This window comes from Arachis stenosperma, chromosome 5, assembly GCF_014773155.1.
Source record: "Arachis stenosperma cultivar V10309 chromosome 5, arast.V10309.gnm1.PFL2, whole genome shotgun sequence".
NCBI lineage: Eukaryota > Viridiplantae > Streptophyta > Magnoliopsida > Fabales > Fabaceae > Arachis > Arachis stenosperma.
Window position 1 is genome coordinate 47,275,058 of NC_080381.1, and position 27,217 is coordinate 47,302,274.

At 40.3% G+C, this 27,217-nt stretch overlaps 1 non-coding gene across 1 annotated transcript; it reads left to right on the forward strand.

Annotated features, from left to right (window-relative positions):
• Positions 1–21,833: 21,833 nt before the first annotated feature.
• Positions 21,834–21,941, forward strand: LOC130983316 (small nucleolar RNA R71). Its single transcript, XR_009087312.1, has one exon. It is a non-coding gene; the product is annotated as a small nucleolar RNA R71 (small nucleolar RNA).
• Positions 21,942–27,217: the final 5,276 nt, after the last annotated feature.

The window sequence follows — 27,217 nt, forward strand, 5'->3', positions numbered from 1 at the left end:
GATTTTAACCCCCTCTAAGTTGGCGATCCTCCCCACACTTAAATTGTGCATGGTCCTCCGTGCATACACATGATCCGGGGATAAAGGACTATGAGGCTCCACTTTCAGCTGGTGGGCTCCAGGGGTAAACAAATAAACAACAATTAAGGAAAAGTAAGATGTATGTGGTATGACAAAAGGCAGTGTATGTATTCGAAATACGCGCACAATTTGGAATGCAAACATTGGCGGGGTAAAAACAACAACCACCTATTCAAAAGAGATAGCATGCATTCCTCAATTTAGTACCTGGTGCACGAAATTGTGTATGCCAATATTAATGAACTATTTAACACAGCTTCGTACCACTAACCAGCAAGTGCACTGGGTCGTCCAAGTAATACCTTACGTGAGTAAGGGTCGATCCCACGGAGATTATTGGTTTGAAGCAAGCTATGTTTATTTTATTAGTCTTAGTCAGGATATTAATTAAAATTATCAGTTGGAATTATTAGAAAAATAAAAGAGAGTGAAATAGTCACTTGTTGTGCAGTAATGGAGAATATGTTGGGGTTTTTGGAGATGCTTTGTCCTCTGAATCCCTGCAACATAATGCTTACTCACTTTCATAAATGCAAGGCTCCTTCCATGGCAAGCTGTATGTAGGGAATCACCGTTGTCAGTGGCTACCTCCCATCCTCTCAGTGAAAACGGTCCAGATGCTCTGTCACATCACGGCTAATCAGCTGTTGGTTCTCGATCATGTTGGAATAGGATCCATTGATCCTTTTGCGTTTGTCATCACGCCCAGCAATCGCGAGTTTGAAGCTCGTTACAGCCATTCAATCCTTGAATCCTACTCGGAATACCACAGACAAGGTTTAGACTTTCCGGATCCTCAAGAGTGGCCGCCATCAGTTCTAGCTTATACCACGAATATTCTGATTAAGGAAGCTAAGAGATACTCATTCAATCTGATGTAGAATGGAGGTATTTGTCAGGCACACGTTCATGGATTGAGGAAGGTGATGAGTGTCACGGATCATCACCTTCTCCATAATTAAGCGCAAATGAATATCTTAGATAGGAACACGCATGTTTGAAAGGAGAAACAGAAACAATTGCATTAATTCATCGAGACGCTGCAGAGCTCCTCACCCCCAACAATGGAGTTTAGAGACTCATGCCGTCAAAGTGTATAAAATTCAGATCTGAAAATGTCATGAGGTGCAAAATAAATCTCTAAAAGTTGTTTAAATAGTAAACTAGTAACCTAGGTTTACAGAAAATGAGTAAACTATGATAGATAGTGCACAAATCCACTTCTGGGGCCCACTTGGTGTGTGCTGGGGCTAAGACTTAAGCTTCTCACGGGACTGTTTTGGGGATTCAACGCCAGGTTGTAACCTGTTTCTGGCGTTGAACTCCAGCTTGTAACCTGTTTCTGGCGCTGGACGCCAGACAACAGCATGATACTGGCGTTGAACGCCAGTTTACGTCATTTATCTTCGCGCAAAGTATGAACTATTATATATTCCTGGAAAGCCCTAGATGTCTACTTTCCAACGCCGTTGAGAGCGCGCCAATTGGACTCCTGTAGCTCCAGAAAAACTATTTCGAGTGCAGGGAGGTCAGAATCCAGCAGCATCAGCAGTCCTTTTTTTGCCTAACTCAGATTTTTGCTCAGCTCCCTCAATTTCAGCTAGAAAATACCTGAAATCACAGAAAAACACACAAACTCATAGTAAAGTCCAGAAATATTATTTTTGCCTAAAAACTAATAATATTCTACTAAAAACTAATTAAAACATGCTAAAATCTACATGAAATTACCCCCAAAAAGCGTATAAAATATCCGCTCATCACAACACCAAACTTAAACTGTTGCTTGTCCCCAAGCAACTAGATGAATAAAATCGGATAAAAAGAATTTAAGGAGTAATAAAATCTCCGAGTTTTAAGTGAAGCTCAGATTCTAATTTAGATGAGCGGGGCTAGTAGCTTTTTGTTTCTGAACAGTTTTGGCATCTCCCTTTATCCTTTGAAATTCAGAATGATTGGCATCCATAGGAACTCAGAATTCAGATAGTATTATTGATTCTCCTAGTGTAGTATGTTGATTCTTGAACACAGTTACTTTATGAGTCTTGGCCGTGGCCCTAAGCACTTTGTTTTCCAGTTTTACCACCGGATACATAAATGCCACAGACACATGACTGGGTGAACTTTTTCAGATTGTGACTCAGCTTTGCTAAAGTCCCCAGTTAGAGGTGTCCAGAGCTCTTAAGCACACTCTTTTTGCTTTGGATCACGACTTTAACCACTCAGTCTCAAGCTTTTTACTTGGACCTGCATGCCACAAGCACATGGTTAGGGACAGCTTGATTTAGCCGCTTAGGCCTGGATTTACTTCCTTGGGCCCTCCTATCCATTAATGCTCAAAGCCTTGGATCCTTTTTACCCTTGCCTTTTGGTTTTAAGGGCTATTGGCTTTTTCTGCTTACTTTTTCTTTCCGACTTTTTTTCTCTTTTTTTTACTACTTTTTCTTGCTTCAAGAATCAATTTCATGATTTTTCAGATCATCAATAACATTTCTCTTGTTCATCATTCTTTCAAGAGCCAACAATTTTAACATTCATAAAATTTAATATAAAAAATATGCACTGTTCAAGCATTCATTCAGAAGACAAAAAGTATTGCCACCACATATAAATAATTAGAATTTTCCTTATTAAGAACTCGAAAAAATTAAATTGCCTCTTTATTCTACAAATCTACTATTTTATTCATGTTTGATGATGATGAGAAAAATAAATTATAACTTAATTGGAAATAAAATCAAAATAGACATGCTAATTACTACTACTCCTATATAACTTCTAAGGTAAAATCCTATAATAATACTATCATAGAGTTAAAGCTAGAATTAGAACTTAACAACCTGTATTTTGGGAAGTGGATGTTCCTCTAGTCTGTGGGGTGCTTGGTCCTTCAAGGAATAGCTTCTGACGCTTTAGTTCCTTCAGTTCACATCCTTGCTCTTCCTGTTCCCTTAGGTGCCATGATCTTGATGAGTTTTAGCTCAGTGATCATGGCAAATCACACCAAACTTAGAGGTTTGCTTGTCCTCAAGCAAAAGAAAGGAAAGGAGAGGAATAGAGGGAGAGGCAATTTCGAAATCCAAAAGATATGATGAGTTGAAAAAGATTTGAAAAAGATTTGGATTGGAAAAAGATTTGTGTTTATGAATTAAGATACATTTGACATTTTTGAAAAAGGGATTTTAGAAATTAGTGTTTTTAGAAATTAGGATTAAAATTTTTTTTTGGAATTGAAGGATGATATTTTAAAACATGTTTATGCAAGAAATTATGAATTGAAACATAAAAATTAGAAAATTTGTGAAGAAAAACGAATTTTACCTCCTCCCCACCATTCTGGCGTTAAACGCCCAAATGCTGCTTATTTTGGGCGTTTAACGCCCAATTGCTGCTTCTCCTGGGCGTTCAACGCCCAGCTGTTTCTTCTTTCTGGCGTTGAACGCCAGGAAGTCCTTTGCCAATGGGCGTTTTTCTGAACGCCCAGGACGCTGTCAATCTGGCATTAAACGCCCAGAAGGTGCTTCTTTCTGGCGTTCAACGCCCAGAAGATGCTCTTTTCTGGCGTTTAACGCCCAGATGGCTACCTTTACTGGCGTTGAACGCCCAGTGGGTGCTTCTTTTGGGCGTTCAACGCCCAAAATGTTTCTTACTGGCTTTTTCACGCCAGTGAGCTTCCAAATTCCCTTGTAACTCTGTGAATCCAATCAATTGCTATTTTACCTTTTGAAGATACTTTGACATATACCTGTAAAAATTAATTAGCAAAAACAAATAAAATTAAATTTTGTGAATGGCTGGGTTGCCTCCCAGCAAGCGCTTCTTTATTGTCCTTAGCTGGACAGTGAGCTCTCATGGAGTCTCACAGATAATCAGAGCAAGGTTGGGACCTCCCAACATCAAACTTAGAGTTTGAATGTGGGGGTTCAACACCAAACTTAGAGTTTGGTTGTGGCCTCCCAACACCAAACTTAGAGTTGGACTGTGGGGGCTTTGGTTGACTCTGCAGTGAGAGAAGCTTTTCATGCTTCCTCTCCATGGTTACAAAAGGAGAACCTTGTGTCTTATAGTTTGCAATGTCTGCAAACCACAGAGCTTCCTGAATAGCAAACAATTGCTCATCCGGAAAGGTTTCAGAGATCTCAGTAGGAGGGAGGGATGCTCCTGCTACTGGTTCTATCCGGGACAGGTGATCAGCTACTTGATTCTCTGTTCCTTTTTTGTCTCTAATTTCTATATCAAACTCTTGCAGAAGCAACACCCATCTTATGAGCCTGGGCTTTGAATCCTGCTTTGTGAGTAGATATTTAAGAGCAACATGGTCAGTGTACACAATCACTTTTGATCCTACTAAGTAGGATCTAAACTTGTCAATGGCATAAACCACTGCAAGTAATTCTTTTTCTGTGGTTGTGTAATTTTTCTGGGCATCATTTAAAACACTGCTAGCATAATAAATGACATGTAGAAGCTGGTTATGCCTCTGTCCTAATACTGCACCAATGGTATAGTCACTGGCATCACACATTAGTTCAAAGGGTAATGTCCAGTCTGGTGCAGAAATAACTGGTGCTGTGACCAGCTTAGCTTTCAGGGTCTCAAACGCCTGCAGACACTTTGTGTCAAACACAAATGGCGTGTTAGCAGCTAGCAAATTGCTCAGAGGTTTTGCAATTTTTGAAAAATCCTTTATAAACCTCCTATAGAATCCTGCATGCCCCAGAAAGCTTCTGATTGCCTTAACATTGGCAGGTGGTGGTAATTTTTCAATTACTTCAACTTTAGCTTGATCCACCTCTATTCCCTTTGTTTGAAATTTTATGCCCAAGGACAATCCCTTCAGTCACTATAAAGTGACATTTTCCCAGTTTAAAACTAGGTTGGTCTCTTGGCATCTTTTCAGAACAAGTGCTAAATGGTTAAGGCAGGAGCTGAATGAGTCTCCAAATACTGAAAAGTCATCCATGAAGACTTCCAGAAACTTCTCTACCATATCAGAGAAGATAGAGAGCATGCACCTTTGAAAGGTTGCAGGTGCATTGCACAAGCCAAATGGCATCCTTCTGTATGCAAATACTCCAGATGGGCATGTGAATGCCATTTTCTCTTGATCCTGGGGATCTACTGCAATTTGATTATAACCTGAATATCCATCCAGGAAGCAGTAGTATTCATGACCTGCTAGTCTTTCTAGCATCTGGTCTATGAATGGTAAAGGAAAATGATCCTTTCTGGTGGCTGTATTGAGCCTTCTATAATCAATACACATACGCCACCCTGTAACTGTTCTTGTAGGAACCAGTTCATTTTTTTCATTATGAACCACTGTCATGCCTCCCTTCTTAGGGACGACTTGGACAGGGCTTACCCAGGAGCTGTCAGAAATAGGATAAATAATCCCAGCCTCTAGTAATTTAGTGACCTCCTTCTGCACAACTTCCTTCATGGCTGGATTCAGCCGCCTTTGTTGTTGGACCACTAGTGGTGTGCGAAATCGTGATCACTACAACTTCGCACAACTAACCAGCAAGTGCACTGGGTCGTCCAAGTAATAAACCTTACGCGAGTAAGGGTCGATCCCACGGAGATTGTTGGTATGAAGCAAGCTATGGTCACCTTGTAAATCTTAGTCAGGCGGACTCAAATGGATATAGTGATATACGAATGAGGAATAAAGATAAAGATAGAGGTACTTATGTAATTCATTGGTAGGAACTTCAGATAAGCGTATGAAGATGCCTTCCCTTCCGTCTCTCTGCTTTCCTACTGTCTTCATCCAATCCTTCTTACTCCTTTCCATGGCAAGCTTATGCAAGGGTTTCACCGTTGTCAGTGGCTACCTCCCATCCTCTCAGTGAAAATGTTCCTATGCTCTGTCACAGCATATGGCTAATCAGCTGTCGGTTCTCGGTCAGGCCGGAATAGAATCCAGTGATTCTTTTGCGTCTGTCACTAACGCCCCGCCTGCTAGGAGTTTGAAGCACGTCACAGTCATTCAATCATTGAATCCTACTCAGAATACCACAGACAAGGTTAGACCTTCCGGATTCTCTTGAATGCCGCCATCAGTTCTCGCCTATACCTTGAAGACTCTGATCTCACGGAATGGCTGGCACGTTTGTCAGGCGAGCACTTGATGGGAATTATTTTGGTGGAGACAAGAATTGAATCTCTCCCAAAACAATACCGATCTAACCGGCAAGTGCACCGGGTCGCATCAAGTAATAAAAACTCACAGGAGTGAGGTCGATCCCACAGGGATTGAAGGATTGAGCAATTTTAGTTTAGTGGTTGAATTAGTCAAGCGAATCAAGATTTGGTTGATTGAGTTGCAGAATTTAAATTGCATTGAAAGTAAAGAGAACAAGAATTAAAGTGCTTGAATCTTAAAGAACAAGAAATTAAATGGCAGAAACTTAGATTGCAAGAAATGTAAATTGCAAGAATCTTAAATGACAAGAAATATAAATTGCGTCAAATGTAAAGGGGATTGGGACTTGGAATTGCAGGAATTAAACAAAGAGAAATTAAATTGCATTAATCAGAAGGGTAAATGGGAATTGGGATTGAATTAAATTCAAACAGATAAGTAAATTGAACAATAAGTGCAAGAAATAGAAAATTGAAATGGTAAATTCGGATCTCAGGTCCCAGAGACTAGAAAACTGAGTCTAGATCTCAATGCCTTCCTAGATCCAACAAGAACAATAGCAATGGAATTGTAAATTGCAAAGAGATTAGATGAAGAAGCAATGAACCGAGTTGGAAATTAAATTGCAGTGAAGATCAACAGAGAGATCTAAGGTGAGATTGAAACAGAATTCCTTCAATTCTCCAACCCAAGATCCAAGACAAGTGTAATTGAAATTGAAAGCAATTAAACTAAGGAAATAAAGATCATTCGAGCTCCCAAACTCAGAAGAAAACTCTTTCTAAAAACTCAAAAAGGAAGCTCCCCGAATAGATTGAATTCTAGCCTATTTATACACTTTCTTCAATTGATCTTCAAGCCTTGAGTTGGGCCTTTGCTCTTGGTGGAATTGGGTTGAAAGAGGCCTTGGTTGATTGCTCTTGAAGTTTGGAGGGAAACCCAAGTGAATCAATTGAACCGGATTTGAGTTTTGCAAAGTTGGGTTTAAAGTTAGCCTCAAAGTTAGGGGGCTAACTTTGAGGCCAACTTTTTCTAGCAGCAAACCCAATCTGCTGCACTTCACGTTGGTGCCAACGTTAGGGGGCTAACTTTGACCCTAACGTTGGCCTTGCTTTGTGTTGGAGTGGCGCCAACGTTAGCCTCCAAGTTAGGGGGCTAACGTTGGCGCAAACGTTGGCAGCCCCTGGAGAACAATTCAAATGCCAACGTTAGCCTCCAAGTTAGGGGGCTAACGTTGGCGCAAACGTTGGCACACCCTGGGGAGAATTTCTCATGCCAACGTTAGCCTCCAAGTTAGGGGGCTAACGTTGGCGCAAACTTGGTGCACCCTGGGAGGAATTTTTAGCTTCCAACGTTAGCCTCCAAGTTAGGGGGCTAACGTTGAGGCTAACTTCAAGTACAAAAGTTTGTGCCAACGTTTGAGGGCTAACTTCAACTCCAACTTCATTTATTCCTGGTTCAATTTCACTTGATTCATTGTCTTCTCTTAGCTTCTAGCCATTCCTTCTCACTTCAATCCTTTTCCAAGCTTTCTTCACCTATCATAAATCAACCAAACAAATCAAAGCTATGCTTGAAATCATGAGATGATCATTCTATCCTAATATGCACCAATTATGGCATCAAATCTCATGAAATTGCATTAATTTATCTATGGTTGATTCAATCAAAGGAAGCATGAAAATCTACCTAAATTGGCTTGCTTAAGCCTCAAGAAAGTGCATAATTCAAGTGAAAACAAAAGAAAAAGACTAGTGAAACTAGGCTAAGATGACTTGTCATCACAACACCAAACTTAAAGCTTGCTTGTCCCCAAGCAAGAAATGAATAATTAGAAAGAAAGAATGAATTGGAAAAAGATGTTCATGCTAGCAGAATGTTATTGATAGTTCATGGGATTTTATGTTGATATGCACATACTCACTTCTTATTGATTCTTAGGCTTTAGAAAGTCTCTTTCAAGCTTCAAGTGTCATACTGCTATGACCTCTCATTATTCCTTTATCCTTGGCTATTACTTTGTTCAAAGCTTTATTTGAGTGTCATATGTAGCAAGTTCATTTTCTTTTCTTTATACTTGACACATTATTCACCATGGACACTTGGCTCACCTTTCCCTTTAAACATTGATGCCCAGCACCTTTTTGGTTACTAAATGCCTTGTAGTTAGGTTGCTCTTGATAGTGGATTTTCAGCTGATGATCCCGGATTAGTTAATCCAAGTCACCGAGTGTTGAAGCACTCCAAAGAGCTTAGTAGTCCAAGCAGATCCTAATACATAGACACCACAGGCATATATTTTTAAGGTTCAAGCTATTGGTGTCCAGCTTTGTTTCCCTTTTTTTTTTCTTTTCTTTGATTCTGCCATCTTTTGGCTATCTCTTTTCTTTCTTTCTTTCTTTTTTTTTTTTTCTTTTGGACCAAGGATTTTCTTATTGAGATTCATAGACAGTAGATCACTCTATTCTTAGAAAAAGACATCCTAGCTCTTTATTCACTAACAGTGAGTTTTTATACAATCACACACATACCACCACTTACTATTATTCTACTTCTTTCTAACAGAGAACTATCTCATTTCTCAATCAAACATTTCTTTTATTGATTTAAAGATGCAGGGGACAGAGCATGCTCTTAGTCAAGTGAAAGTAAACACACAAGCACAACTTAAACTAGATTACTTATTTTAAGGTAAATTTGACTCTGTCTGAACCCAAAGGACACTTTAACAGAACATACTCAGAGTATTACTCAATAGCAAAGGTTAAGTGTATATACAACCTATTGGTTTGCATCTCTTTTGTTCATCCTTCTGTTGTGCCCATTTTGAATCATGATGCCAAATTCCTTGCTACTTCCTCTGATTCGTCATTTTGACTCTGGGCAAATTCTTATGTTCTTGCTACAGGTCATAGAGTTAGGACTAAAAAGCAATTATATAGTTGATTAATTTGTCTGATTGCTTGAAACTAGTAATGTGTAGGAAGTTAGAATGTGTTTCTGAATGAAGTTTTGGTGGAACACCAAACTTAGAAATTTTCATTCTCCCTCAAATTGTTTTGGTGTGCAACACCAAACTTAGCTCCTTGCAATACATACTAATTATTCAACATTTTTATTGAAAATGCTACGAAAAAGATAACTACCTCAGGTTGGGTTGCCTCCCAACAAGCGCTCTTTTATTGTCATTAGCTTGACATCTTCTGTTTTTGCTTCAAGGAGGGTTTAGGCTCTGGACCTCTGTTTCTTTGTTCCATTGCCCCCCTAGGTACAGCTTTGCTCTATGGCCATTTGCTGTAAACCGATTCTTTGTTGCTTCATCTAGCAATTCAATACTCCCATAAGGAAACACCTTAGTCACCAAGTATGGACCTGTCCACTTAGACTTAAGCTTGCCAGGGAATATCTTGAGCCGTGAGTTATACAAGAGAACTTGTTGTCCAAGTTTGAACTCTTTCTTCAAAATCTTCCTGTCATGCCATCTTTTAGCTTTTTCCTTGTATATCTTGGCATTTTCATAGGCTTCTAGCCTAAACTCATCTAGCTCATTCAGCTGCAACAATCTTTTTTCTCCTGCTGCTTCAAAATCCAGATTTAGAAGTTTGGTGGCCCAAAAGGCTTTGTGCTCAAGCTCTACAGGGAGATGACAAGATTTGCCATATAGCAATTGAAATGGGGATTTCCCAATGGGAGTTTTGAAGGCTGTTCGGTATGCCCAAAGTGCATCTTCCAACTTCCTAGCCCAATCCTTTCTTGTGCTACCAACTGTCTTTTCTAGGATCTTCTTCAGTTCTCTGTTTGCCAATTCTGCCTGTCCATTAGTTTGAGGATGATATGGTGTGGCTACCTTATGAATGACTCCATATTTGTGGAGAAGTTTCTCCATTTGTCTATTGCAGAAATGACCACCACCATCACTGATGAGACTCTTGGGTACTCCAAATCTAGTAAAGATGTGCTTTTTTAGGAATTGAAGAACAATTTGTGCATCACAGGTAGTTGTGGCTATGGCTTCCACCCATTTTGAAACATATTCCACTGCTACCAAGATATATTTGAATGAGTAAGAGGGGGGAAAGGGTCCCATGAAATCAATGCCCCATAGATCAAACAATTCTACTTCCAAAATGAAGTTCTGTGGCATCTCATTCCTTTTTGTTAATCCTCCTGCTCTTTGGCATTCATTACATTGGTGGACAAACTCCCTGGCATCTTTAAAGATGGTTAGCCAATAGAACCCACTTTGTAGTATCTTTGCTGCTGTTCTTTCTGGACCAAAGTGTCCGCCGTATGTAGAGCCATGGCAATGCCATAGTATATCTTGCATTTCACTCTCAGGGACACATCTTCTAATTATTCCATCAGAACATCTTTTGAACAAATAAGGTTCATCCCACAAGAACTTCCTTGCTTCATTGATCAGCTTCTTCACTTGTTGCTTAGTGAATTCTTGAGGTATCTTCTTTCCCACTTTGTAGTTAGCTATATCGGCAAACCATGGTGTTTGTTGGATCAGCATAAGATGTTCATCTGGGAAGCTTTCATTCACAGGTAATGAAGCATTTTGGATTGTTTCTGGTGGCAGCCTTGACAAATGATCAGCAACTAGATTTTCGGTACCTTTCCTGTCCCTTACCTCTATGTCAAATTCTTGTAAGAGTAGAATCCACCTGATGAGTCTTGGTTTGGCATCCCGTTTTGACATCAAATACTTGAGAGCAGCATGATCAGTATAAACCACAATTTTAGATCCTATCAAGTATGCTCTAAACTTATCAAATGCATAAACTACAGCCAACAATTCCTTCTCTGTTGTAGTGTAATTTTTTTGAGCTTCATTCAATACTTTACTTGCATAATATATGACATGATGCAAGTTTCCCTTCTTCTGTCCAAGTACAGCACCAATGGCAATCTCACTTGCATCACACATGAGTTCAAATGGCAAATTCCAATCCGGAGGTGTGATAATTGGTGCTGTTGTGAGTTTCTGCTTTAAAGTTTCAAAGGCATGCTGGCACTCTTTATCAAAAACAAAAGGTTGATCAATCATCAAAAGGTTGCTCAAGGGTTTGGCTATTTTAGAAAAATCTTTGATAAACCTTCTATAAAATCCTGCATGCCCCAAGAAACTTCTGACAGATTTCACATTAGTTGGTGGAGGGAGTTTTTCTATTATCTCAACCTTTGCCTTATCAACCTCTATCCCTTTTCTTGAAACTTTATGACCAAGAACAATCCCCTCAGGTACCATGAAATGGCACTTCTCCCAGTTCAAAACCAAATTAGTTTCTTGGCATCGTTTCAAGACAAGAGTTAGATGGTTTAAGCAAGTATTGAAACTATCACCAAAAACAGAGAAGTCATCCATAAAAACCTCTAAGAATTTTTCAACCATATCTGAGAAAATGGAGAGCATACACCTTTGAAAAGTGGCTGGGGCATTGCACAATCCGAATGGCATTCTTCTATAAGCAAAAACTCCAACTGGGCATGTGAATGAAGTCTTTTCTTGGTCCTTTGGATCCACCACTATCTGATTATACCCAGAATATCCATCCAAGAAACAATAATAAGCATGGCCAGCCAACCTTTCGAGCATTTGATCAATGAAAGGAAGTGGGAAATGATCTTTGCGTGTGGCATCATTCAGCCTTCTATAGTCAATACACATCCTCCATCCTGTCACAGTTCTAGTCGGAATGAGTTCACTTTTCTCATTAATAATGACTGTCATCCCTCCTTTCTTTGGTACCACTTGGACTGGGCTTATCCACGAGCTATCGGAAATAGGGTATATGATTCCTGCATTCCATAATTTCATCACTTCCTTCTGGACGACCTCCTTCATTGCAGGGTTGAGTCTTCTCTGAGGTTGAATCACTGCTTTGGAATTGTCCTCCAAAAGAATCTTATGCATGCATACTGTGGGGCTGATGCCTTTCAGGTCATCAATGGTCCATCCTAAGGCATCCTTGTGAGTTCTGAGAACATCAAGAAGCTCTCCTTCTTCTTTCTTTGTCAAAGACGAGTTGATGATCACTGGGAGGCTTTCTGAAGTGCCAAGAAATGCATATTTGAGATGAGAGGGTAATGGCTTTAGTTCTTGCTTTTGCACTTCTTTTTTCTTGCTTGGTTTCACCTCTTTGCTTATGAAGATCTCGGCTACTTGTTCTTCTATTGCACTTTGATCTCCTTCTTGCTCTTGAGAACTTTCTTCCAGCATTTCTTCCACCAAACTCTCTATCATATCCACTTTTACATAATCCTCTTGCTCAGGGCTATTTTGCATTGACTTGAAAACATTTATGATCATTTGTTCATTATGGACCCTGAAGACCATTTCTCCTTTTTCTACATCGATGATGGCTCTTGCTGTGTATAAAAATGGCCTCCCCAAAATGATTGAGTCACTTCCTTCCTCTTCAGTATCCAAAATCACAAAATCTGCTGGGAAGATAAATTCCCCAATCTTCACCAACAGATTTTCCACAATTCCATTGGGTGTCTTAATGGATCTGTCAGCCATAACTAATGACATCCTGGTGGGTTTAAGCTCTTCTATATCAAGTTTTCTCATCATTGAGAGAGGCATTAAATTGATGCTGGCACCAAGGTCACAGAGGGCTTTGTTGAGAACTATTTTTCCAATGGTGCATGACACTACAAAGCCCCCTGGATCCTTGAGTTTTGGGGGGATACCCCGCTGAATCACTGCACTGCATTCCTCGGTAAGTAATATGGTTTCCTTCTCAAGCCAACTTCTCTTCTTATTGATAAGGTCCTTCAAGAACTTGGCATATAAAGGCATTTGCTCAAGTGCTTCAGCTAGAGGGATATTGATTTCCAACCTCTTGAAGGTCTCAAGGAATTTGTGGAAATGTTTATCCTTAACCTCTTTGTTGAATCTCTGAGGATATGGCAGTGGAGGTGTGATGCTATTTTCGATTTGCTGCTGTCCTTGAGTCTTTTCCTTTGAGCTATGTGGCTGGTTCTCCTGTTCTTTGAGTTTCTCATTGCTTTTGGTTGGCACCACAACTTGCTCCTTAGCTTGATCTGCTTTTGTTTGCTTCTCATCCTCTGTTGGTTCTTTGATGCTCTCTTTTTGTTTCTTTGTAGTGTCATTGTTGCTCATCAATATTCTCCCACTTCTCAATTGTATTGCCTTGCATTCCTCCTTGGGATTTGGGATTGTGTCACTAGGTAGTGAGCTTGAAGGTCTCTCAACAGGCATTTGCTTGGAAATTTGCCCGATCTGCCTTTCTAGGTTCTTTATGGAGGCCTCATGGTTTTTGTTTGTCATTTCTTGGAGTTTCATCATTTTTTCTATCATGGTTTCCAAGTTGGTGATTCTTTGGGGTTCAGGTGGTGCTTGTGGTGGGTTATGAGCTGTGGTTGGTGGATGATAGGAATTTTGGTTGGTGGATTGGTATTGGTTGTGAGTGGGGTAATTGTTTTGAGGTTTTCTATAGGTATTTTGGTTGGTTTGCTGCTGGTTGAAATTTTGATTGTGTCTTGGGTTGTTTTGGTTTGAGTTTCTCTGCCATGGTTGTTGATTTTGGTTGTGAGTATCTCCCCATCTGAGGTTGGGGTGATTCTTCCATGAGGGGTTGTATGTATCACCATAGACTTCATTTGGATTAGAGTGCATGTACTGAACTTGTTCTTGCTGTTGCTCTTCTTGAACTTCTTCATTTTGTCCCCATGTGGCTGATGGTTGGCTAGTGTTGACTGCTGCAACTTGGAGGTTGTCAATCCTCTTGGTCATTTGCTCAAATTGTTGTTGAATTTGCTGCTGCATTAATTTGTTTTGAGCCAGGATTGAATCCACTCCTTCTAGCTCCATTACGCCTCTTCTCTGTGATGGTTGGCGACTTCTTTGATGAGCAAAGAAATATTGGTTATTGGCCACCATATCAATAAGTTCTTGAGCCTCCTCTGCAGTTTTCATGAGTTGCAAGGAACCTCCAGCTGAGTGATCCAAGGATTCCTGAGACTTCAGTGTTAAGCCTTCATAGAAGTTTTGCAGCTTCTCCCATTCATTGAACATGTTAGAAGGGCATTTTCTGACTAGAGCCTTGTACCTCTCCCATGCCTCATAGATGGGTTCATTCTCCATTTGTGTGAATGTTTGTACCTCGGCTTTCAACCTTATAACCCTCTGTGGTGGATAAAACTTGGCAAGGAACTTGGTTACCAAGTCATCCCAGTTGTTAATGCTGTCTCTTGGAAATGATTCCAACCATTGAGTAGCCTTATCCCTGAGAGAGAATGGGAATAGCATCAATTTGTAGCTGTCAGGAGGTACTCCATTAGTTTTGACAGTGTTGCATATCCTCAGGAAGGTGGATAAGTGTTGATGTGGGTCTTCAAGTGATCCTCCACCAAAAGAGCAATTATTCTGAACCAAAGTGATGAGTTGTGGCTTAAGTTCAAAATTGTTTGCATTGACATTTGGAGCCAAGATGCTGCTTCCACAATGTCTAGGATTGGCAAAGGTATAGGAAGCCAAAACTCTCCTCTGCTGTGGGTTGCCATTGTTGTTGTCTGCTCCACCTGGTGGATTAGTTGAATGTTCCTCCATCTCATGAAATTCTTCTTCTGATTCCTCTTCTCCAACAATATTTTTTCCTCTTTCAGCTCTCCTTAACCTCCTGAGGGTCCTCTCATCTTGTTCATGAAGATTTAGTGTGGTTCTTCGTGTACCTGACATACAAGCATATCATAAGAAATGTACACACCAATGATACTTCAATCTACTGCTAAATTGAAGTTTTAGTTAGTTTAAGCAAAAATTCAAACAGTTAATGGGTTAGTCAAAATTAAAGAAAAAGTGCTTGATCTAAATTTACCACCTCACTTAATCATTGTCAATCTAATCAATCCCCGGCAACGGCGCCAAAAACTTGATGGGAATTATTTTGGTGGAGACAAGAATTGAATCTCTCCCAAAACAATACCGATCTAACCGGCAAGTGCACCGGGTCGCATCAAGTAATAAAAACTCACGGGAGTGAGGTCGATCCCACAGGGATTGAAGGATTGAACAATTTTAGTTTAGTGGTTGAATTAGTCAAGCGAATCAAGATTTGGTTGATTGAGTTGCAGAATTTAAATTGCATTGAAAGTAAAGAGAACAAGAATTAAAGTGCTTGAATCTTAAAGAACAAGAAATTAAATGGCAGAAACTTAGATTGCAAGAAATGTAAATTGCAAGAATCTTAAATGACAAGAAATATAAATTGCGTCAAATGTAAAGGGGATTGGGACTTGGAATTGCAGGAATTAAACAAAGAGAAATTAAATTGCATTAATCAGAAGGGTAAATGGGAATTGGGATTGAATTAAATTCAAACAGATAAGTAAATTGAACAATAAGTGCAAGAAATAGAAAATTGAAATGGTAAATTCGGATCTCAGGTCCCAGAGACTAGAAAACTGAGTCTAGATCTCAATGCCTTCCTAGATCCAACAAGAACAATAGCAATGGAATTGTAAATTGCAAAGAGATTAGATGAAGAAGCAATGAACCGAGTTGGAAATTAAATTGCAGTGAAGATCAACAGAGAGATCTAAGGTGAGATTGAAACAGAATTCCTTCAATTCTCCAACCCAAGATCCAAGACAAGTGTAATTGAAATTGAAAGCAATTAAACTAAGGAAATAAAGATCATTCGAGCTCCCAAACTCAGAAGAAAACTCTTTCTAAAAACTCAAAAAGGAAGCTCCCCGAATAGATTGAATTCTAGCCTATTTATACACTTTCTTCAATTGATCTTCAAGCCTTGAGTTGGGCCTTTGCTCTTGGTGGAATTGGGTTGAAAGAGGCCTTGGTTGATTGCTCTTGAAGTTTGGAGAGAAACCCAAGTGAATCAATTGAACCGGATTTGAGTTTTGCAAAGTTGGGTTTAAAGTTAGCCTCAAAGTTAGGGGGCTAACTTTGAGGCCAACTTTTTCTAGCAGCAAACCCAATCTGCTGCACTTCACGTTGGTGCCAACGTTAGGGGGCTAACTTTGACCCTAATGTTGGCCTTGCTTTGTGTTGGAGTGGCGCCAACGTTAGCCTCCAAGTTAGGGGGCTAACGTTGGCGCAAACGTTGGCAGCCCCTGGAGAACAATTCAAATGCCAACGTTAGCCTCCAAGTTAGGGGGCTAACGTTGGCGCAAACGTTGGCACACCCTGGGGAGAATTTCTCATGCCAACGTTAGCCTCCAAGTTAGGGGGCTAACGTTGGCGCAAACTTGGTGCACCCTGGGAGGAATTTTTAGCTTCCAACGTTAGCCTCCAAGTTAGGGGGCTAACGTTGAGGCTAACTTCAAGTCCAAAAGTTTGTGCCAACGTTTGAGGGCTAACTTCAACTCCAACTTCATTTATTCCTGGTTCAATTTCACTTGATTCATTGTCTTCTCTTAGCTTCTAGCCATTCCTTCTCACTTCAATCCTTTTCCAAGCTTTCTTCACCTATCATAAATCAACCAAACAAATCAAAGCTATGCTTGAAATCATGAGATGATCATTCTATCCTAATATGCACCAATTATGGCATCAAATCTCATGAAATTGCATTAATTTATCTATGGTTGATTCAATCAAAGGAAGCATGAAAATCTACCTAAATTGGCTTGCTTAAGCCTCAAGAAAGTGCATAATTCAAGTGAAAACAAAAGAAAAAGACTAGTGAAACTAGGCTAAGATGACTTGTCATCAGCACTCGGTTGTCAGGCGATCAACCATGCATCGTGTATCAGGAATCCAAGAGATAAACACTAGAGCCTTGTTTGCTTGTAGAACAGAAGTGGTTGTCAGTCACTTTGTTCATAGGTGAGAATGATGATGAGTGTCACGGATCATCACATTCATCAAGTTGAAGAACAAGTGATATCTTGGACAAAGAACAAGCGGAATTGAATAGAAGAACAATAGTAATTGCATTAATACTCGAGGTACAGCAGAGCTCCACACCTTAATCTATGGTGTGTAGAAACTCCACCGTTGAAAATACATAAGAACAAGGTCTAGGCATTGCCGAATGGCCAGCCTCCCCCAAAGAGGGTTTAATCATCAAAGCATGATCAAAAGATGTCTAATATAATAACAAAAGGTCCTACTTATAGAAAACTAGTAGCCTAGGGTGTACAGAGATGAGTAAATGACATAAAAATCCACTTCCGGGCCCACTTGGTGTGTGCTTCGGCTGAGCAATGAAGCAATTTCGTGTAGAGACTCTTCTTGGAGTTAAACGCCAGCTTTTATGCCAGTTTGGGCGTTTAACTCCCATTTAGGTGCCAGTTCCGGCGTTTAACGCTGGAATTTCTGAGGGTGACTTTGAACGCCGGTTTGGGCCATCAAATCTTGAGCAAAGTATGGACTATCATATATTGCTGGAAAGCCCAGGATGTCTACTTTCCAACGCCGTTGAGAGCGCGCCAATTGGGCTTCTGTAGCTCCAGAAAATCCACTTCGAGTGCAGGGAGGTCAGAATCCAACAGCATCTGCAGTCCTTTTCAGTCTCTGGATCAGATTTTTGCTCAGGTCCCTCAATTTCAGCCAGAAAATACCTGAAATCACAGAAAAACACACAAACTCATAGTAAAGTCCAGAAAAGTGAATTTTAACTAAAAACTAATAAAAATATACTAAAAACTTAACTAAAACTACTAAAAACATACTAAAAACAATGCCAAAAAGGGTACAAATTATCCGCTCATCACAACACCAAACTTAAATTGTTGCTTGTCCCCAAGCAACTGAAAATCAAATAAGATAAAAAGAAGAGAATATACTATAGACTCCAAATTATCAATGAAACTTAGCTCCAAATTAGATGAGCGGGACTAGTAGCTTTTTGCCTCCAAACAGTTTTGGCATCTCACTTTATCCTTTGAAATTCAGAATGATTGGCTTCTTTAGGAACTCAGAATCCAGATAATGTTATTGATTCACCTAGTTAAGTATGATGATTCTTGAACACAGCTACTTATTGAGTCTTGGCCGTGGCCCAAAGCACTCTGTCTTCCAGTATTACCACCGGATACATACATGCCACAGACACATAATTGGATGAACCTTTTCAGATTGTGACTCAGCTTTGCTAGAGTCCCCAATTAGAGGTGTCCAGGGTTCTTAAGCACACTCTTTTTGCCTTGGATCACAACTTTATTTCTTTCTTTTTCTTTCTTTTTTTTCTTTCTCCTTTTTTTTCGTTTTTCTCCTTCTTTTTCTCTTTTTTTTTTGTATTCACTGCTTTTTCTTGCTTCAAGAATCATGTTTATGATTTTTCAGATCCTCAGTAACATGTCTCCTTTTTCATCATTCTTTCAAGAGCCAACAATTTTAACATTCATGAACAACAAATTCAAAAGACATATGCACTGTTCAATCATACATTCAGAAAACAAAAAGTATTGTCACCACATCAAACTAATTAAGCTAGTTTTAAAGATGAATTCGAAATCCTGTACTTCTTGTTCTTTTGTAATAAAAACAGTTTTCTTTTAAGAAAGGTGATGGATTTCATAGGACATTCATAACTTCAAGGCATAGACACTAAGACACTAATGATCATAAGACACAAACATGGATAAACATAAAGCATAATTTCGAAAAACAAGAAAATAAAGAACAAGGAGATTAAAGAACGGGTCCACCTCAGTGATGGCAGCTTGTTCTTCCTCTTGAAGGTCTTATGGAGTGCTTGAGCTCCTCAATGTCTCTTCCTTGTCTTTGTTGCTCCTCTCTCATGATTCTTTGATCTTCTCTAATTTCATGGAGGAGGATGGAATGTTCTTGGTGCTCCACCCTTAGTTGTCCCATGTTGGAACTTAATTCTCCTAGGGAGGTGTTCAGTTGCTCCCAATAGTCTTGTGGAGGAAAGTGCATCCCTTGAGGCATCTCAGGGATCTCATGATGAGAGGGGTCTCTTGTTTGCTCCATCCTTTTCTTAGTGATGGGCTTGAGGTCATGCCTTCTCAGTTGAACCGGCTTCCCTCTTGAATCTCTCTTTCATTGAACGCCCTCTTCACAAATGTCTATGAGGACTTGGTCCAAACTTTGATCAAAGTTGACCCTTCTTCATGGTCACAACTTCATAGAAGTGGTCTTGATGCACCCTTGAGATGAATCTCTCCATCTCCCATGACTCGGAGGTGGAAGCTTTTTACCTTCCCTTTCCTCTTTCTAGAGGTTTCTCCGGCCTTGGATGCCATAAATGGTCATGGAAAAACGAAAAGCAACGCTTTTACCACACCAAACTTAAAAGGTTTGCTCGTCCTCGAGCAAAAGAAGAAAGAAGAGAGTAGAAGAAGAAGAAATGAGGAAGAAGGGAATGACTTTTGTGTTCGGCCAAAGAGGGGGAGAAGTGGTGTTTAGGTTGGGTGAAAGTGAAGGGGTGAAGAAGGGTTTATATAGGAGAGGGTGGGTGAAGAAGAGAGAGAGTGGTGGGGTTGGTGGGGATCCTGTGGGGTCCACAGATCCTGTGGTGTCAAGGAAAAGTCATGCCTGCACCAAATGGCATTCAAAATCACGTTTTGAGCCATTTCTGGCGTTAAACGCCGGGCTGGTGCCCATTCCTGGCGTTTAACGCCAGGTTCTTGCCCTTTTCTGGCATTTAACGCCAGTCTGGTGCCCCTTTCTGGCGTTAAACGTCCAGAATGGTGCCAGACTGGGCGTTAAACGCCCAATTGCTAGCCTCACTGGCGTTTAAACGCCAGTGGGTTCTTCCTACAGGGTGTGCTGTTTTTCTTCCTGTTTTTCATTCTGTTTTTGCTTTTTCAATTGATTTTGTGTCTTCTTATGATCATCAACCTACAAAAAACATAAAATAACAAAGAGAACTAGATAACATATAACATTGGGTTGCCTCCCAACAAGCGCTTCTTTAATGTCAGTAGCTTGACAGATGGCTCTCATGGAGCCTCACATTTTCTCAGAGCAATGTTGGAACCTCCCAACACCAAACTTAGAGTTTGAATGTGGGGGTTCAACACCAAACTTAGAGTTTGGTTGTGGCCTCCCAACACCAAACTTAGAGTTTGACTGTGGGGGCTCTATTTGACTCTGATTTGAGAGAAGCTCTTCATGCTTCCTCTCCATGATGACAGAGGGATATCCTTGAGCCTTAAACACCAAGGATTCTACATTCACTTGAATGATCAACTCTCCTCTATCAACATCAATCACAGCCTTTGCCGTGGCCAGGAAGGGTCTGCCAAGGATGATGGTTTCATCCATGCACTTCCCAGTCTCTAGGACTATGAAATCCGCAGGGATGTAATGGTTTTCAATCTTCACCAAAACATCCTCTACAAGTCCATGAGCTTGTTTTCTTGAGTTGTCTGCCATCTCTAATGAGATTCTTGCAGCTTGCACTTCAAAGATCCTTAGCTTCTCCATTACAGAGAGAGGCATGAGGTTTACACTTGACCCTAAGTCACACAGAGCCTTCTTGAAGGTTATGGTGCCTATGGTACAAGGTATTGAAAACTTCCCAGGATCTTGTCTCTTTTGAGGTAATTTCTGCCTAGACAAGTCATCCAGTTCTTTGGTGAGCAAAGGAGGTTCATTCTCCCAAGTCTCATTTCCAAATAACTTGTCATTTAGCTTCATGATTGCTCCAAGGTATTTAGCAACTTGCTCTTCAGTGACATACTCATCCTCTTCAGAGGAAGAATACTCATCAGAGCTCATGAAAGGTAGAAGTAAGTCCAATGGAATCTCTATGGTCTCATTTTGAGCCTCAGATTCCCATGGTTCCTCATTGGGGAACTCATTGGAGGCTAGTGCACGCCCACTGAGGTCTTCCTCAGTGGCGTTCACTTCCTCTCCTTCCTCTCCAAATTCGGCCATGTTGATGGCCTTGCACTCTCCTTTTGGATTTTTTTCTGTGTTACTTGGGAGAGTACTAGGAGGGAGTTCAGTAACTTTCTTGCTCAGCTGTCCCACTTGTGCCTCCAAATTTCTAATGGAGGACCTTGTTTCAGTCATGAAACTTTGAGTGGTTTTGATTAGATCAGAGACCATAGTTGCTAAGTCAGAGGGGTTCTGCTTAGAATTCTCTGTCTGTTGCTGAGAAGATAATGGAAAAGGCTTGCCATTGCTAAACCTGTTTCTTCCACCATTATTGTTGTTGAAACCTTGTTGAGGTTTCTCTTGATTTTTCCATGAGAAATTTGGGTGATTTCTCCATGAAGAATTATAGGTGTTTCCATAGGGTTCTCCTAGGTAATTCACCTCTTCCATTGAAGGGTTCTCAGGATCATAGGCTTCTTCTTCAGATGAAGCATCCTTAGTACTGCTTGGTGCATTTTGCATTCCAGACAGACTTTGAGAAATCAAATTGACTTGTTGAGTCAATATCTTGTTCTGAGCCAAAATGGCATTCAGAGTATCAATCTCAAGAACTCATTTCTTCTGATTGGTCCCATTGTTCACAGGATTCCTTTCAGAAGTGTACATGAATTGGTTATTTGCAACCATTTCAATTAGCTCTTGAGCTTCTGTAGGCGTCTTCTTCAAATGAAGAGATCCTCCAGCAGAGCTATCCAAAGACATCTTGGATAGTTCAGAGAGACCATCATAGAAAATACCTATGATGCTCCATTCAGAAAGCATGTCAGAAGGACATTTTCTGATCAATTGTTTGTATCTTTCCCAAGCTTCATAGAGGGATTCTCCACCCTTCTGTCTGAAGGTTTGGACTTCCACTCTAAGCTTACTCAATTTTTGAGGTGGAAAGAACTTTTCCAAGAAGGCATTGACTAGCTTTTCCCATGAGTCCAGGCTTTCTTTAGGTTGTGAGTCCAACCATGTCCTAGCTTTGTCTCTTACAGCAAAAGGGAATAGCATAAGTCTGTAGACCTCAGGGTCTACCCCATTAGTTTTGACAGTGTCACAGATTTGCAAGAATTCAGCTAAAAACTGATGAGGATCTTCCAATGGAAGTCCATGAAACTTGCAATTCTGTTGCATTAGAGAAACTAATTGAGGCTTAAGCTCAAAGTTGTTTGCTCTAATGGCAGGGATAGAGATGCTTCTCCCATAGAAGTCGGGAGTAGGTGCAGTAAAGTCACCCAGCACCTTCCTTGCATTGTTGGCATTGTTGCTGTTTTCGGCTGCCATGTGTTCTTCTTCTTTGAAGAATTCAGTTAGGTCCTCTACAGAGAGTTGTGCCTTAGCTTCTCTTAGCTTTCGCTTCAAGGTCCTTTCAGGTTTAGGGTCAGCTTCAACAAGAATGCCTTTGTCTTTGCTCCTGCTCATAAGAAAGAGAAGAGAACAAGAAAATATGAAATCCTCTATGTCATAGTATAGAGATTCCTTGAGGTGTCAGAGGAACAAAAAAATAGAAAGAAAAGGTAGAAGAGTTCGAACTTAATTAGATAGAGTTCGAATTGTGCATTGAGAAGGAGTAGTACTCCGTAAAGAGAAGGATGTGGGAAGAGAGGAAGAAATTTTCGAAAATCAAGTGAAATATTTTGAAAAACATTTTTGAAAAACTTTAATTGATTTTCGAAAATCAAGAGTGGGAAAGAAATCAAGTAATTTTTGAAAAAGATTTTGAAATTAGAAATCAAAAAGATATGATTAAAAACTGTTTTGAAAAAGATGTGATTAAAAAGATATGATTGAAAAGTTATGGTTTTAAAAAGATATGATTGAAAAGATATGATTTTGAAAACAATTTAAAAAGATTTGATTTTAAAAATTAATGACTTGCCTAACAAGAAAAGATATGATTCAAACATTAAACCTTTCTCAACAGAAAAGGCAACATACTTGAAATGTTCAATCAAATCATTAATTGTTAGCAAGTATCTTTGAAAAAGGAAAGAAATTGATTTTGAAAACATTTGATTGAAAAGATATGATTTGAAAAAGATTTGATTTTGAAAAACTTTGAAAACTTGAAAAAAATTGATTTGAAAACAAAATCCTCCCCCTTGTGCCATCTTGGCGTTAAACGCCCAGAATGGTGCACATTCTGGCGTTTAACGCCCAATGCACTACCTTTTTGGGCGTTAAACGCCCAACCAGGCACCCTGGCTGGTGTTTAAACGCCAGTCTGTCCTTCTTCACTGGGCGTTTTGAACGCCCAGCTTTTTCTGTGTAATTCCTCTGCTGCATGTTCTGAATCTTCAGTTCCCTGTACTATTGACTTGAAAATAGAACCAAGATCAAATAAACAATGCATTGCAAGACACCAAACTTAAAATTAGACACTAGACTCAAACAAGAAACATAAAATATTTTTGGTTTTTATGATTTTGAAATTTTTTTTGTGCTTTTTTTCGAAAATTATATGAAAAGAAAATAAAGGTATCAAAATTCTTAATGAGAATTCCAGGAATCATGCAATGTTAGTCTAAAGCTTCAGTCTAAAGGAATTAGACATGGCTAGCCAAGCTTCAGCAGGACATTGCATTCAAGAGCTAAATTGATGAAGATCAATCAGCTTTGGTGATGATAAGAACATCACCTTGAAACACTAGAATTCATTCTTAAGAACTCTGAAGAAAAAATACCTAATCTAAGCAACAAGATGAACCGTCAGTTGTCCATACACAAAATAATCCCCGGCAACGGCGCCAAAAACTTGGGGTGCGAAATCGTGATCACTACAACTTCGCACAACTAACCAGCAAGTGCACTGGGTCGTCCAAGTAATAAACCTTACGCGAGTAAGGGTCGATCCCACGGAGATTGTTGGTATGAAGCAAGCTATGGTCACCTTGTAAATCTTAGTCAGGCGGACTCAAATGGATATAGTGATATACGAATGAGGCATAAAGATAAAGATAGAGGTACTTATGTAATTCATTGGTAGGAACTTCAGATAAGCGTATGAAGATGCCTTCCCTTCCGTCTCTCTGCTTTCCTACTGTCTTCATCCAATCCTTCTTACTCCTTTCCATGGCAAGCTTATGCAAGGGTTTCACCGTTGTCAGTGGCTACCTCCCATCCTCTCAGTGAAAATGTTCCTATGCTCTGTCACAGCATATGGCTAATCAGCTGTCGGTTCTCGGTCAGGCCGGAATAGAATCCAGTGATTCTTTTGCGTCTGTCACTACCGCCCCGCCTGCTAGGAGTTTGAAGCACGTCACAGTCATTCAATCATTGAATCCTACTCAGAATACCACAGACAAGGTTAGACCATCCGGATTCTCTTGAATGCCGCCATCAGTTCTCGCCTATACCACGAAGACTCTGATCTCACGGAATGGCTGGCTCGTTTGTCAGGCGAGCACTCGGTTGTCAGGCGATCAACCATGCATTGTGTATCAGGAATCCAAGAGATAAACACTAGAGCCTTGTTTGCTTGTAGAACAGAAGTGGTTGTCAGTCACTTTGTTCATAGGTGAGAATGATGATGAGTGTCACGGATCATCACATTCATCAAGTTGAAGAACAAGTGATATCTTGGACAAAGAACAAGCGGAATTGAATAGAAGAACAATAGTAATTGCATTAATACTCGAGGTACAGCAGAGCTCCACACCTTAATCTATGGTGTGTAGAAACTCCACCGTTGAAAATACATAAGAACAAGGTCTAGGCATGGCCGAATGGCCAGCCTCCCCCAAAGAGGGTTTAATCATCAAAGCATGATCAAAAGATGTCTAATACAATAACAAAAGGTCCTACTTATAGAAAACTAGTAGCCTAGGGTGTACAGAGATGAGTAAATGACATAAAAATCCACTTCCGGGCCCACTTGGTGTGTGCTTGGGCTGAGCAATGAAGCAATTTCATGTAGAGACTCTTCTTGGAGTTAAACGCCAGCTTTTATGCCAGTTTGGGCGTTTAACTCCCATTTAGGTGCCAGTTCCGGCGTTTAACGCTGGAATTTCTGAGGGTGATTTTGAACGCCGGTTTGGGCCATCAAATCTTGGGCAAAGTATGGACTATCATATATTGCTGGAAAGCCCAGGATGTCTACTTTCCAACGCCGTTGAGAGCGCGCCAATTGGGCTTCTATAGCTCCAGAAAATCCACATCGAGTGCAGGGAGGTCAGAATCCAACAGCATCTGCAGTCCTTTTCAGTCTCTGGATCAGATTTTTGCTCAGGTCCCTCAATTTCAGCCAGAAAATACCTGAAATCACAGAAAAACACACAAACTCATAGTAAAGTCCAGAAAAGTGAATTTTAACTAAAAACTAATAAAAATATACTAAAAACTTAACTAAAACTACTAAAAACATACTAAAAACAATGCCAAAAAGGGTACAAATTATCCGCTCATCAACTAGCTTGGCGTCACCCTCCAATAGGATCTTGTGCATGAATCTGGCTGGGCTAATGCCCTTTAGATCACTGATGGACCACCCAAGAGCTGTCTTGTGTGTCCTTAGCACTTGAATTAGTGCTTCCTCTTCCTGTGGCTCTAAGGTAGAGCTTATGATTACCGGAAAGGTATCACCTTCTGCTAGAAATGCATATTTCAGGGATGGTGGTAATGGTTTGAGCTCAGGTTTGGGAGGTTTCTCCTCTTCCTGAGGGATTTTCAGAGGTTCTATTATTCTCTCTGATTCCTCCAAATCAGGCTGAACATCTTTAAAGATGTCCTCTAGCTCTGATTCGAGACTCTCAGCCATATTGACCTCTCTTACCAGAGAGTCAATGATATCAACACTCATGCAGTCATCTGGGGTGTCTGGATGTTGCATGGCTTTGGCAACATTCAACTTGAACTCCTCCTCATTGACTCTCAGGGTTACTTCCCCTTTTTGGACGTCAATGAGGGTTTGGCCAGTTGCTAGGAAAGGTCTTCCTAGAATGAGAGTTGCACTCTTGTGCTCCTCTATTTCCAGCACCACAAAGTCAGTAGGAAAGGCAAATGGCCCAACCTTGACAATCATGTCTTCAATCACGCCTGATGGGTATTTAATGGAGCCATCAGCAAGTTGAAGACATATCCGGGTTGGTTTGACTTCTTCAGTCAAACCAAGCTTTGTGATAATAGATGCAGGTATTAAGTTGATACTTGCCCCAAGATCACATAGAGCCTGCTTGGTACAAGTACCCTCTAATGTGCATGGTATCATAAAGCTTCAGGGATCCTTAAGCTTCTCATGTAAGCTTTCCAGGATAACTGCACTGCATTCCTCAGTGAGGTAAACTTTTTTAGTTTTCCTCCAATCCTTCTTATGACTTAAGATCTCTTTCATGAACTTGGCATAAGAGGGTATTTGCTCAAGTGCTTCTGCAAACGGAATCTTTATTTCAAGAGTCCTGAGATAGTCTGCAAAGCGGGCAAATTGCTTATCCTGTTCCGCTTGGCGGAGTTTTTGAGGATAAGGCATTTTGGCTTTGTATTCCTCAACCTTAGTTGCTGCAGGTTTATTACCTGTAGAAGTGGGTTGGGAAGCCTTTTTAGAAGGGTTGTTATCAGCACTTGTATGTGACTGATCCCCCACTGGCGTTTGAATGCCAGGGGTCGAAGCTGGAGTGGCGTTAGACGCCAACTCCTTATCTGTTACTGGCGTCTGAACGCCAGAACTGTGCTCCCTTTGGGCGTTCAACGCCGGATTCATGCTTGTTTCTGGCGTTGAACGCCAGGAACGAGCATAGTCTGGGTGTTCAGTGCCAGCATTATTCCTCTCTGGGCTCTGATTGTCCTCAGAGGAATTTTGAGTAGCCATTTGTTCATTTCTCGGCTTCCTGCTGCTTTGAAGTGAGGTATTTAATGTTTTTCCACTTCTTAATTGAACTGCTTGGCATTCTTCTGTTATTTGTTTTGACAATTGCTTTTCTATTTGCTTTAACTGTACTTCCATATTCCTGTTAGCCATTCTTGTTTCCTGTAGTATTTCCTTGAATTCGGCTAGCTGCTGAGTTAGAAAGTCTAATTGCTGATTGAATTCATTAGCCTGATCTACAGGATTGAGTTCAACAGTTACTGTTTTAGCTTCTTTTTTTATGGAAGATTCACTGCTTAGGTACAGATGCTGATTTCTGGCAACTGTATCAATAAGCTCTTGAGCTTTTTCAATT